The sequence below is a fragment of the Corticium candelabrum genome, chromosome 3 (genome assembly GCF_963422355.1).
Source record: "Corticium candelabrum chromosome 3, ooCorCand1.1, whole genome shotgun sequence".
Taxonomy (NCBI): Eukaryota; Metazoa; Porifera; class Homoscleromorpha; order Homosclerophorida; family Plakinidae; genus Corticium; species Corticium candelabrum.
The window spans coordinates 2,850,575-2,865,106 of NC_085087.1; positions in this window are offsets into that span (position 1 = coordinate 2,850,575).

Here is a 14,532-nt window from a genome sequence, read left to right on the forward strand (position 1 = left end):
GTCTTCTTTATTGCGACTTGGTGCGTCTTTGTCAGCTCTTAGAGCTATTAACCGCTGTATTGCACAGTGCGGAGAGCTATTGATAACTTCGGATGCCATCTCCTTACATGCAAGTTTGGAAGAGATGCTATTTATCGACACGATCGAGTCATACAACACTGTACATCAAATGTTATCCTCAGTTGGTTTTGCGATGCAGGAAAGAAGTAACTGAACAATTTGAAGGCAAACAACGTCCAGACATTGCTGTGTACAACTTTGACAATGGATGGTAGCTATTGTTGGACATAACCATCGCTCATCCTTGGGCTCAAAATTATATTGGTCGACGTTGTACAACAGCAGGGCTTGCAGCAGCAGAACGAAACCGTATCAAGAACAACAAATGTTTGCAAATGTCTACTGATCTAGGCTATCTATTTTGCCCATTCTCATTGGAAGTATTTGGTCGTTTGGGAGAGATACCAAGAGAGACACTGAAGCAAGTGTCAAGATTAGCAACACCGTTAGAAAATACTCATCAGAATAGTTATTAAACGAATGGCTACGCCGTCTGTCAGTTTGTTTTCTGAAAGGGAATGCAAGGATCCTGTCCAACAAGGTCAATAACATCATCGGAAAACAGCCGCAATCAAGGCCAAACACTTGTAGTACAGCTACTGTTCGCCATTTTGGCGTAATCTTTACGTAGAGTTTTCTATTTAATTTCTTGTAATTAGACCATTGAGTTATCGTAGTTTGCTTACCTGTAGTTATTTCAATTTAGCTTATATGTATGCTACCGCTACTGTATTTGATGAGAAGTATTGGTAAGAGATTGAGAGAATTTATGAGTTGTACTATGATTAGAAAATAATGATATATATAAATATACATATATATATATATATATATATATATATATATATAGATAGAAAGAGACAGAGAGACAGAGAGAGGAAGAAAGAGAGGAAGAGAGAAAAGAAGAGGAAGAGAGAGAGAGAGAGAAGGTGAGGGAGAGCAAGAGGGAGAGGAAGAGAGAGAGAGAGGGAGAGGGAGAAGGAGAGGAAGAGGGAGAAGGAGAAGGAGAGGGAGAGAGAAAGGGAGAGGCTGAGTGAGACGGAGAGGGAGAGAAATAAGGAGAGGGAGAAGGTGTGGGAGAGGAAGAGGGAGAGAGAGAGGAAGTAGGAGAGGGAGAGGGAGAGGGAGAGGGAGAGGAAAAGGGAAAGGGAGAGAGAAAGGAAAAGGAAGAGGGAGAGGGAGAGAGAGAGGGAGAGGGAGAGAGTGGGAGAGGGAGAGGGAGAGGGAGAGGGAGAGGGAGAAGGAGAGTAAGAGGGAGAGGGAGAGGGAGAGGGAGAGGGAGAAGGAGAGGGAGAGGGAGAGGGAGAGGGAGAGGGAGAGGGAGAGGGAGAGAGAGATGGGAGGAAAGGGGAAAAGGGAGGAGAAGGGATGAAGGAATAGAGAGAGGAGAGAGAGATGGAGAGAGGGAGAGAGCGGTAGAGAGAGATGGGAGGAAAGGGAAAAAAGGAGGAGTAATGTTGGAGGAATAGAGGGAGCGAGGTAAGAGAGAGGGAGGGAGGGAGGGAGAGAGGAAGGGAGAAAAGGACGAAGGGAGGAACAGAAGGAGGGTGAGAGAGAGAAAAGGAGAGAGGGAGGGAGGGAGGGTGGGAGGATATGTTTTAGCAAAAACACTTTATTTTCCAATCAATGTATTCTAGCCAAATAATTGAACGTACTGTACTATCTAAACAGCAGTGTACACATTGATTGTTAATTAGTTTTATTTATAATTTCAATTTTTAAATTTATAAATTTTACTGTTGTTTTAATTTTGCCTTGTAAAAAATGACAAATTTAAAAACCTTATTTATTAACTTGTAAAGTTTCTTGATATAATACAGTACGTTGCAAAATCAACTATTGTTAACACACACACACACATACACACACACACACACACACACACACACACACACACACACACACACACACACACACACACACACACACGGTTAGGTAGAGCGGCTTCCTGTTTACTCGAAAGCATTCATGCGTACGTGGGTCAACAAAGAATGGATCGTATTTAGATCGCTTATCAACAACATTCACAATGAGAAAAACCTAAACTATACTGGACTACTGAAATTGTGGAAATCTGTAGATAAAGAGCTATATGAACGGTTGAATGTAACGAGAGTGGAGTTGAATTTTTTCAAAGAACAAGAACTTTCATACGACGGAAACTGTTCTTGTAGTTACCTTTCATAAGTGGGTGTTGTAAGTATGTCGCCGTTTCAAACTTGGCCACTGTGTAATATCAACTAAAATTAAGTAACTTTGAAAATGAAGTCACTGAAGTTTGCTTTCCAAATTTTCAATCCATACAGGAAAAGCAGCTTACGTACCTGACTATCACTATATAACGCAGTAACTTTAGAGTCTATTCGGTTGCTTCACGTCTCATTGAAAAAAGGCCATGCAATCTTGACCCTTGAAAGGATTTGCTTCTAACATAAAACAAAAGCAAAGAGTCTGCTGACGCTTGTTAGTATCTAGGATGAGCTGTAGATTTGTACGTTTTTCTATGATCAAAGTAAAATTCAAAACAAAGTATTATTAAATGTATAATGCACATTTCTTTTTTTTTTGTTTATACACGTGGAAAAACCCGTTACATGAACTTAAGACTGATTCAACCGAGCAGAACATGCTACCCACTAAAAATCGATTGTATGGATTACCTAGACATGGGAGATATTACTTTCGAAATTCCAAGTTCCAGGACTGTACGTATGTAACTGTAAGGGTATGTAGTATAAATCTGTAGCAGTGTGGAAATGTATACACAGTAGATATAGAATACCAATATTAATGGTGTTAGGAGTGGAATAACAGAGTTAGAGACAAAGACCAGAAAGGCAGTTTGCAATCTTGAGGCAGTTAATGCAATTGAATTTCTGCACATCAAAACAGACACAGTGCAACAAGTAAAAAGTAAATCTGCGCAAGATGAAACCATAAAATAGCTAAGAGCAGTAATTGAACAAGGATGGCCACAAACGAAACAAGAACTACACCCCTTGGTGGTAACATACTTTCAGATAAGGGATGAGCTATTAGTGCAGAATGATGTCATTTTGAAAAAAGAAAGAAATGTCATTCCCTTCGAACTGCGACACATGATATTAGAAAAGATACGCTATGTCCATTTAGGAATCAATGGTTGCATAAGGAGAGCAAAAGAATGTTTGTTTTGGCCAGGCATGATAACAGCAATAAGGGACTATGTAGAGCAATGTGAGACAAGCAGATCTTTGATCATAAACAGCATAATGAAACTCTCATGTCCCATGAAGTTCCATCACGAGCTTGGTCAAAAGTTGGCAGCGATTTGTTTGAAATGAAGGATCATCATTATTTAGTCTTAGTGGACTACTACAGTTTTTTCATTGAAGTTGAAATACTTACAGGAAAAATCACAACAGCAGTCATCAGGGCCATAAAAAAGCAATTTGCCCAATATGGAGATAGCAGACACTCTGATCACAGATCGTGGACCGCAATACATATCAAATGAATTTTAGGATGTTGCCAAAGCATGGGAATTTTAGCACAACATGTCTAGTCCTGGACATCATCAAAGTAACGGTAAAGCGGAAAATGCTGTTAAAATAGTGAATCTATCATGAGAAAAGCAAAGAATTGTGGCAGAGACCCATGAGCAACACTACTTGAATATCATAATACCACCACAGAAAAGATGGAATCGAGTCTAGCTCAAAGAATGATGAGCAGACGAACAAGGGGATTCTTGCCAACAACAGAAAATCTTCTCAAGAGACACATTCAGAATGGCATGGCCAATATACAAAGGAACAAATGGAAACATAAAATCTATGACTAGGACTGCCAAGAATTTGAGAGAGTTGCAAGCAGAAGCTAAGATAATGATTGAACCCTTTAGTCATGGCAAAGAGTGGCAAAAGGCAACAGTGACAAAACAAATAGGACCAAGATCATATGAAGTAAAGACAACAAAGGTACCAAATTGATTAAAAACAGAAAAAATTTGAGACAAATGAAACAGAACACACTTAAAAATTAGCAGAAGCTGAGCCAAGTGACTGGTAAAGGCATGACAAGAGTAGGCTTGCCATTGACAAGAACCCCAAGTCAAAAAAGAACACATTTACAACAGCAGCAGGCCAGTCCTAAACAGACTCAGTAAAGTAGTGGTAGAATAGCTAAAATGCCAGCATATTTAGCAGATTATATGCTGTGCTAGCATAGAGTAAAAGAACTCTTGTTTTTGGTAAAGAAGGAAGGGTGTAAGGGTATATAGTATAGATATGTACCAGAGTTGGAATGTATACACAATAAATATAGAATACCACTATACAGTAACGAATCTTCTTATTCAGTGATTTGTAATGGAAGCTCGAGAGTCGTCTATGTAGACTGTGATGAATTGATGGCTTCTGTGTCGTCTTTCACGAGTAGGTCTTTTCTTACTGACAATGTGCTCAATTTTGGTGGTCGGAATGTTACCCTAAACGTTTGTCAAGCCTGCAGAAAAACCAGTTCGACCAGTTAGACTTACGAACGTGATCATCTCATGAAAATCAGAGAAATCAAACACGAATATACGGACGACGGATAACACTCACAATAGAAGAAAAATGCGTCTTGAAGACAAAAGTGAGCCAATCTCAGTGCCTTGCCGACTCGTACGCGTACAGCAACAACAGGTAAGTTACGTGTTGTACTGAAGTTTTTAAAATAGTCTGTTTTTCAATTGATTAGATCAATGCAAGTTTGCACTACTAGAATAAATTGCTTGTTAGCAGGAGTTGCGTGCTCAATGATCCGTGCACGGATTCGTGATTTATTTCTATATTTCTATTAGCTTGATTGTTGAATGCACAGAAATGTGCCAAGTATATCCCTCATCGAATATTGCACAACCACCATTCCTCAATATCGTACGCAAACAAACTTTTAAACTTTAAGTAGCAAGAAGTATATTCAAATGCGTAAGATTTAGATTACATATCTTAATTCCACTAAAAAACGTCCACCAGTTAAAAGTTATTGTCATATAGTCAAATAAATAATTTTGCTTTGCAAATACATAATTTTGTTCTTGAGTATTATAAGTTCTTGTCATGCGCAATGAGCAATTTTCTTGCTCAGAGGGTTTGTTTTATCCTGATTACTTTTGTAAACGTCCAAATGGAATCTATCACGCGGTGTGCCGAGCCATCGTTTCACAACCCATATAAAAATAAGCTTTACTTTACAAATTCATAATTTTGTGCGGCGGTACGCCATTGCTAAAGTCGTTTTCGGGCAGATTGTCTACCGAACGTAACAATTTTATGAAGATTAGAACGATTGTCAAGGTCATTGCACATATGGGTGGAGCAAACGAAATGATGACCAATGAAGGACAGAATGTTTAACTACAATGTAGTTAGAAGATACCGCTATTCTAAGAAGACACAGTGATATTGTCTTGAACTCTAAGCCTAAGCGTTATTTATCTGTTATCGAAAATTAAATTAGTGTAGTCAATGTCAGCTAAAAATGGTTGGTTGCAATAGGTGATTATTGTGAGTCATCATACGCAAATCGAAAGGTTGTGAAATACTTGTCACTCTCTCGGTGTTCCTACTCTAATTGGAAAATTGTTGAGTAGTGGATAATTTGTGCATTAACTAAGCTACGAGCGTAAAAGAAGGACACCACAATAAGTGGTGGACTGCTTCGCGAGAAGCTCACTCTAAGCGAGTTGAATTGACTTCCGGTCTGTCTGTCGGTATGTTTTTACCTATCTATCTATGTTTGTAACTAGTAAATGAAGCTGTGTTTACACCGTCGCTTCACAGCTACGAGCGTATATATTTGCATCTAGGTGCTTGTTGTGTATGTGTGTGTGTGTGTGTGTGTGTGTGTGTGTGTGTGTGTGTGTGTGTGTGTGTGTGTGTGTGTGTGTGTGTGTGTTGTGTGTGTGTGTGTTATTTGCGCACAAATTGAGTTGTCTATCTACCCTCTACCGCAGTCCTATGAGTTGAAAAAGGTAACGTTCTTAGCTAGGCATACTGCGTCACGACCTCCGTTTGCGATGTGCAACGACATAATTTGTAATTTGTATTATTTTAATAGCTAACAGTAATTACAGAATCAAACACACACACACTAATTAAAAATGTAAAGTCATATTTTTGGCATAGAAATAGTAACAAACGCCGTCCTTGTTTCCTCCTCCTCTTCCTCCTCCTCTTCCTCCTCCTCTTCCTCCTCCTCTTCCTCCTCCTCTTTCTTCTCCTCTCCCTCTACCTCTGTATACGTGAAAAAACAAATTAAGCACAATTCCAGACGCTGTGTTATTAATTATACACACCTCTGTTGCCGACGCCGTTTCGCTGGCTGTGCATCTGCACTAGCCCTCTCAGTCTCCTTAGCCTCTCTAGCCGTCTCTTTCACTAAACCTGCCTCATTCTCCCTATCCGTCTCTTGCATACCTGTCTCATTCTCCTTAGTCGTCTCTTCCTCCGGAACCGTCTCTACATCTTTCTCCTTAGAATTAGCCGTCTCTTTCACCGTCTGTTTCTTGCGGTCCTTCCCTTTCTTTCTACCCCTTTGTTTGTCTTGATCCACATCCATGGCATCCATGTGTCTACAATTACCAAGATCCAATCTCTAGTACGTACCTAGGCGTACACCACACACGTAGATAGAAAAAGTGCACGTACCTCTCGATGAAGAATGATTCAACCGTGTGCTGCACCATAGTTATATAAGCATCATTTCCCGCACTTTTGAATTCATTCAAAAATCAGCTGACACATTCACTCATTATAATATTTAGAAAATGCATCGAATGAAAACATCGCATTGAACTTATCTTGCTAGGAACATGTAGCACTTTGTTTGCAAATCTCTAGATGTGTGTTCACTACCAACGCATAGCTACTAAGATCAATTAGGCAATCGTGTTCGTTGGTCAGCTCCGCTGCTAGTGCTACTCAGCTGCAGCGCGTAGAAGACGGATCGGATCGAAATGCTACAGTAGTGCGAACCCGAACGGACGCCGTGCCTGCTAGGTGACCAATAGGATGTAGTCACATGTGATACGCTTGCACTTCATATCCGGGGTGTTGTGACGGCATCTTGTAACCATATTGATGTCTGAAAGCGTGGCGATCGTTTCCGTTTCTGTTTCTACAGTATTGTGCTAATTATTTTTTACCAAGCGAACTCTCTAAAAAGAGTTTTTTTGAAACACCATACTTACGCGAACCATTTCTGGTCTAGTGTGGACACGTAAGCTAGGATCTGCGAAAGATTGCCAGCCGAGGTAGACGTCATTTAATTAATTAATTAATTAAAACCGTTGCCATGCATGTATTGAGTTTCCACCCGTCTCGTGAACTGTTTGTACTGTTATGGTCGTCGACTGCTCCTTCCACCGACCGTAGACAGAATAAAAGCCGGCGCTACCGCCCCAACGAATTTGTCTCAACTCCTCTTGTCAAGGGTGGTGTAGTCTCGCATAGCCAGACATTCTCCACCTACATCCTTCCGGCGAGACATAGTCTGGGGAAATGCTCAGACAATTCTTGTTCTACACTCCCCACCAATCATGGAGGATACAGACCTCTCTATAGATAGCAGGAGGTATAAGTAGGTGTCACGCAATCGCATTCCGCTCATTTCGCTTGTGTTATGCAGGTGAATTAACATACACTAATTAGATATCCTTCACCGATCGACGTTATATCTATTGTCGTGATCTTGTGAGTCTGATGTAAGAAGCATGGGACGTGCTTTTGTTTATAGTCATGACGCTCTTTCGCCGTCCATTAGTCTTATTCAGTTGCTGCTCGTTTTAGCGTGTTGACGTGTCGAGGGACTAAAAACGCCTCTCCATCAAGCACCATGATCATCATGGCTGTGGGAATTCACGCTTTTTTCTGTCTCATTACTACGCTACTGTGTTCAACACGCTATTCAAAGTCCACAAGACTGCAAACTATCTATAGTAATAAGCGTAGGGTACTTTCTACGGAACTCATATTGAATCATGTAAACCAGATCCTAGTGCTGTCTATCATAGTTGACCAATTCTAGACTTTCAACTGGTACATCCATGCAAAACTGAAAGGAAAACTGAGGTTCATGCATACGCCATTCCCACTTTTAGCCTGCCCATTAGAAAACGTGTATTAGTAAGCCAAAGTAGATGGCAGCTGCCATCTAATCCCTGCATCAGTTACCTGTTCATTGTAATCAACATACTTGAACAGTATAGCACAATACTTCAATCCTCAGTCAACATAAATGCATTCAGCAGCTGCCAACACCACCTCTGAGTAACTCAGCAACATACTAAGAACGCAACCATTAGCTTTCACAATTCATGCAACAAAAGGAGGCTGTAGTTCCACACAATTGCTATAGAAACAATTTTAACAATTATTGTACTACTCGTACTGTATCATCATAGTCTGTGACATCAACAATGTAGTGTGGAAAGTACAGTAACTGCACCAGTCAAGTCAGCCAGCACAAGATGCTGTTACACGTGTACAGTACTATCAAGGAGGTGTGACTGGATTTTGACAGACACCCACAAAGGGCCACAGACCGTTGATGCATCTTAAATGGCTTCTCAGTAGCATGTTGACCGAGCAGCAGTTTTCACAACAGGAACAGGAACAGGTGCAGTCACAGGCAACAGTTCAGCAGCAGTAGTAGCAGTAGGAGTAGGTGCAGGAGCGGGAAGAATCGGCTGTGGGGCAAAACGACATTCACTAAATAACAGTACCAGTTGACGTGTGATAGCAGTGTGAAAGTCGAGATGAGACATCTTCGTATCGGGATTCAGCTGTTCAAATAGAAGGATGCTATTGACTATGGCAGTGTACACAACGTTATAAAAAACATATTATTATTGAATTGTCGCTCACGTGACCGGTTAAGCTCGATTGTTGATCATTTTCTCATCTTGGGATACATCTCACCAGTACTTGATAAGCCAACAATGCGACGATATGAAAGAAGAAAGAACTTTAGCTGATAAAAAGTTCCATAAGAAAAGTTGAACAGATTTTGTAGAATGGACGGGTCGTGTCAGGTGAGAGGTCACGTGGCTCATCCCAGTTCAGAATGTTGAGGTTGAGGGGTGTTGTAAGTCACATAAAAGTGTGTCAAAATTGTATCTTTCTTCCAATACTTTAAACACCTGTACGACACAGCTGAAATTGAGATATCAGTAACACTCAATTATAGCATACATCTCACCAATATTTGATAAGCCAGCATTGTAACAATATCAAAGAGGAAAGAGCTTGAGCCGACAAAGTCTATAAGAAGGGTTGATCAGATTCCATTGTGTATGCCAAAATGTTGCCAAATAGCCCCAGTCAAATTAGCTTCTCTCCAATATTTCAGAGACAACTCTACAACACAGAGACAGTTGCATATCAATAATACTCAATTACATGTAGCATACATCTCACCAGTATTTGATAAGCCAGCAGTAACAGTATGAAAGAGGAAAGAATTGAGAAGATAAAAATTCCATAACAAAGTTGATCAGATTCATAATGAAAGGTTATGAAATTTGTGTGTGTAAATACTTGCTGATTTGATTGTGTTTGGCAAGTGTTGTGAGACCTCTGGTTAGTATGGCATCGATCATAGTTTACCAGGTCAATCAACTCACAACCAATCATACATGATTGGTTGAAGTCTCTGCTCCCAGGTGTGCGTGACAATGAATCTGTTGCTCAAACGAAGCAGCTAGTCATACACACACACACACACACACACACACACACACACACACACACACACACACACACACTGACACACACACACACACACACACACACACACACACACACACACACACACACACACACCAACACACCGACACACACACACACACCGACTGACCGACACACACACACACACACACACACACACACACACACACACACACCGACACACACACACGCACCGACACACACCAACACACCGACACACACACACACACCGACTGACCGACACACACACACACACACACACACACACACACACACACACACACACACTGAAAAGGAAAACTGAGGTTCATGCGTCCCACTCTTGGCCCGCGGGACAGAAAATGTGCATTGGTAAGCCAAAGTAGGTTGCATAATTCCTGCATCAGTTCCCATTAACCCTGTTTTGACATTGAATCAATGTGTTCACTGTAATCACTACTACACCTTTACTCGTATGCATATCACATCGACATACTTGAACAGCATAGCACAACACTTGAACAGTCAGTCAACACAAATGCATTCAGTAGCTCTCAACCAGTTTTGGCCTGCCAACACCACCTCTGACTAACTCAGCAACACACTTAGGACGCAATCCATTAGCTTTCACAATTCATGCAACAAAAGAAGGCTGTAGTTCAACACGATTGCTATAGAAATAATTTCAAACAATTATACGTACTACATCAGTACTGTATCATCATTGTCTGTGATATCAACAATGCAGTGTGGAAATTACAGCAAACTGTACCAGTCACGTTAGCCAGCACAAGATGATGCTGTTACCATCGGTCACCACGAGGAGGTGTGACTGGATTTTGACCGACACTCCCCACAGAGCCACCCACAGAGAAGGGAATCTATAAACCATACACTCCTGCCCCGACCTAACCGGTTCAGGAGAAAGAGGGAAGAAAACTATACACTATGCACTCCTGTCCCGACCTAACCGGTCCAGGAGAAAGAAAAAAACCTATAATCTACACTCTTGATCCTGTCCCGACCTAACCGGTTCAGGAGGAAAAGGGAAGGAAACTATACACTATACACTCCTGTCCCGACCTAACCGGTTCAGGAGAAAGGAAAAACTATAATCTACACACTCCTGCCTTGACCTAACCAGTTCAGGAGAAAGAAAAAACTATAAACTACACACTCCTGCCCGACCTAACCGATTCAGGAGAAAGGAAAAACTATAAACTACACACTCCTGCCCGACCTAACCAATAAAGGAGACAATGACGACCTAGCCAATGAACCAACTGGACGCCTTAGTCTGCGCATTCATTTCCCAGAACTGGTTCTGTGCAGCTTTAGAGTTGTGGTAAGTGTAGAAACAGTTATTCAACCTGCAGCAGTAGAGGGCCAGCTTGCATGCCTCACAGTACGCGGTTGAAAGGTTCCTACACACTCCACAACGAGGCCTGTTCCTGGCCTGAGTAAACATAACATTATGGCCATTAGTGTTACCTGTTGATGTGTTGCGGCAAACCAGGTCACTGTGGTTGTGCTGCTGGTTGTGGTTGTGACTCAGCAGGTAGCAACATAACACCAGGTTGCTGTGATAGAGAGCTGGTGGTGGTAGAATCACAACTACCCGTGGTGGTGGTGGCCTCACAACTACTTGTGGTGGTGGTGCCATCAGTTGCGGAACCACAGATCGTTGATGCCTCTTAAATGGCCTCTCAGCAGATGCTGACTGATCAGTATATGTTGACCGAGCAGCAGTTGTCACAACAGGAACAGGAACAGGTGCAGTCACAGGCAACAGTTCAGCAGCAGTAGTAGCTGCGATAGCAGTGTGAAAGTCGAGATGGAACATCTTCGTATCGGGATTCAGCTGTTCAAATACAAGGATGCTATTGACTATGGCAGTGTCCACAATGTTATAAGGAAAACATATTATTATTAAATTGTCGCTCACGTGACCGGTTGAGCTCGATTGTTGATCTTTTTCACATCTTGGCATACATCTCACCAGTACTTGATAAGCCAACAATGCGACAATATGATAGACGAAAGAACTTGAACTGATAAATAGTTCCATAAGAAAAGTTGAACAGATTTTGTAGAATAGACGGGTCGTGTCAGGTGAGAGGTCACGTGGGACATTCCAGTACAGAATGTTGAGGTTGAGGGGTGTTGTAAGTCACATAGAAGTGGATCAAAATTGTATCTTTCTTCCAATACTTTAAACACCTGTACGACACAGCTGAAATTGAGATATCAGTAACACTCAATTACAGCATACACCTCATCAATATTTGATAAGCCAGCATTGTAACAATATCAAAGAGGAAAGAGCTTGAGCCGACAAAGTCCATAAGAAAAGTTGATCAGATTCCATTGTGTATGCCAAAATGTTGCCGAATAGACCCAGTCAAATTAGCTTATCTCCAATATTTCAAAGACAACTCTACAACACAGAGACAGTTGCATATCAATAATACTCAATTACATTTAGCATACATCTCACCAGTATTTGATAAGCCAGCAGTAACAGTATGAAAGAGGAAAGAATTGAGAAGATAAAAATTCCATAACAAAAGTTGATCGGATTCATAATAAAAAGTTTATGAATTTGTGTGTGTAAATACTTGCTGATTACATTCGGCAAGTGTTGTGAAACCTCTGGCTAGCATGGATCGATCAGGGTTCTGCCCGCGGTGGTCGTAGTTGGTCAGGCCCGACCATGACTCAGCAAACACCGACCATCACTCCACATGTTCCGACCATGGTAGTGGTTTACTTGCTGCAATGGATGACAGACATCTATCCTTGCCATATTATAAACGTGAGACTGGGCAGACTGTTGACAAAAGTTGCACTTTTCTTAGTCTGTTTTTTCAGATTATAGACCATCAATATTGAAATACATTCTGTTTGGTGCTTTCTTGTCTGAAATAAATCATGCCCCTTAATGCAGCAGATACCCGACCACCATTCCGAAACTCCTGGGCAGAATAGTGATCGATCATAGTGCACCAAGTCAATTGACTCACAACCAATCACACTCAAGTTCAAGTCTCTGCTCCCACGTGTGCATGACAATGAACCTGTTGCTCAGACAGAGCAGCTAGTCATCAACTATGAAATTACCTGGGAGGCAGTTGGCCTCACTAGCCTTTAGTGCAAATTGTATGTCTTTGCAAAGGCAGTGACTGCAAACTATCTAGAGTAACACGTGTACGGTACCTTCTAAGGGACTCGTTGAATCACGTGAACCAGGTCATAGTGCTGTCTATCATAGTTGACCAACTCTATACTGTCAACGGGTACATCCATGGGAAACTGAAAAGAAAACCGAGGTTCATGCGTATGCCATTTTCACTTTTGGCCTGCTCGCTAGAAAACGTGTATCGGTAAGCCAAAGTAGGTGGCAGCCGCCATAATTTCTGCATCAGTTCCCCATGTACCCTGCTTTGACATTGACTCGACGTGTTCATTGTAATCGCCATCTACGTAGACAGCAAATGAAACAGCGCGTTCCCTCATTAACTCTACGATCTGCTCTCTGTAAGTTAGGTGGTAACGTTGTGACCCCATAAGAGCTTGAGAAAAGCATTTGAATAGACAATCACCCCTTCCCCCTACTTGAATAATTTCTCGATTTTGTACAGAGAGCAGATCGTGTGCTTCACTGCGTGAAGACTGACATCTACCGCTATTTGACATTGCGGGTATCGTCCTCGGAGTCGCACAAGTAACGTTCAATGACCCAGTTTACATTAGGTCAACATTACCCTGACTGCTGTCCACTAAACAGTGGCTTTCTGCTTGCACGCCGATTTTTTCTAAATGTTTGGCTGCAAGCCTGCGCTCTTCGTTCTTTCTCACTTGAACGTTCTTATTTTCTGCAAGACTCTTCAGCCGCTCGAAAGCAAACGGCTGTAAAAGACAGTCTTGTAAACGTTTTACACGTGACAAAGCGACAAAAGAAAGTGCCACGGCAAATTCCTTTTTACCCAGGTCAATCACAGCTCGATCTAAAGTAAGACCTTGCGATTTGTGTACTGTGATTGCCCATGCCAGTTTAAGTGGAAGCTGTTGGCGTGACATCTCCCTATTTCCTGTTCTCCACGATCGACTGATGGGTGCAATTGGAACGCATCTTTCGCCTCCCCATGTGGGACCATTGTATTTGTCAAAATGCGCCACAACAGCAATCGGAAGGTCAGGAGGTCCACCAGAACGATACAGTATAGCCACAATCGTTCCCATGCTCCCATTTACTAAGCCTTGCTCTGTCCACAGATTGGAGGACAACATAACACGGGCACCTTCGCATAAGACTACACTCGCATGAAGACCCCCAGCTTCATCTTCACTGGCCTTTTTGGCCTCAGAGCAATTGTGTATAGCCTTGATGTAAGCAATAGGCCTGCCTAGCCGACGTAGGTAAGCGACGTTGTATTCGGCCACCTCTTCCACTGTCGAGAATAATCGAATTGCTTCATCAAACAGTGTCAAACTCTCTCTATTTACCCGTGCCGACTCAATGGTACGGGTCATAAAAAGTTGCCAGTCATTTTCAGTGACGGCAGCATTTCTTAGTCGCAGAAGGGCCTGTCTGAATCTGATTTGAGCATCATCACTGCCGGCCTGCCTCATAACTTCGGTCAGCACTACCGACTCCGTAAATTCTGTGTACATGGCTCTACCTAAATTCGACAAAATACCCTTCGAATCTGCGACATAGAGTGGAGTGTCTCCCACCGGA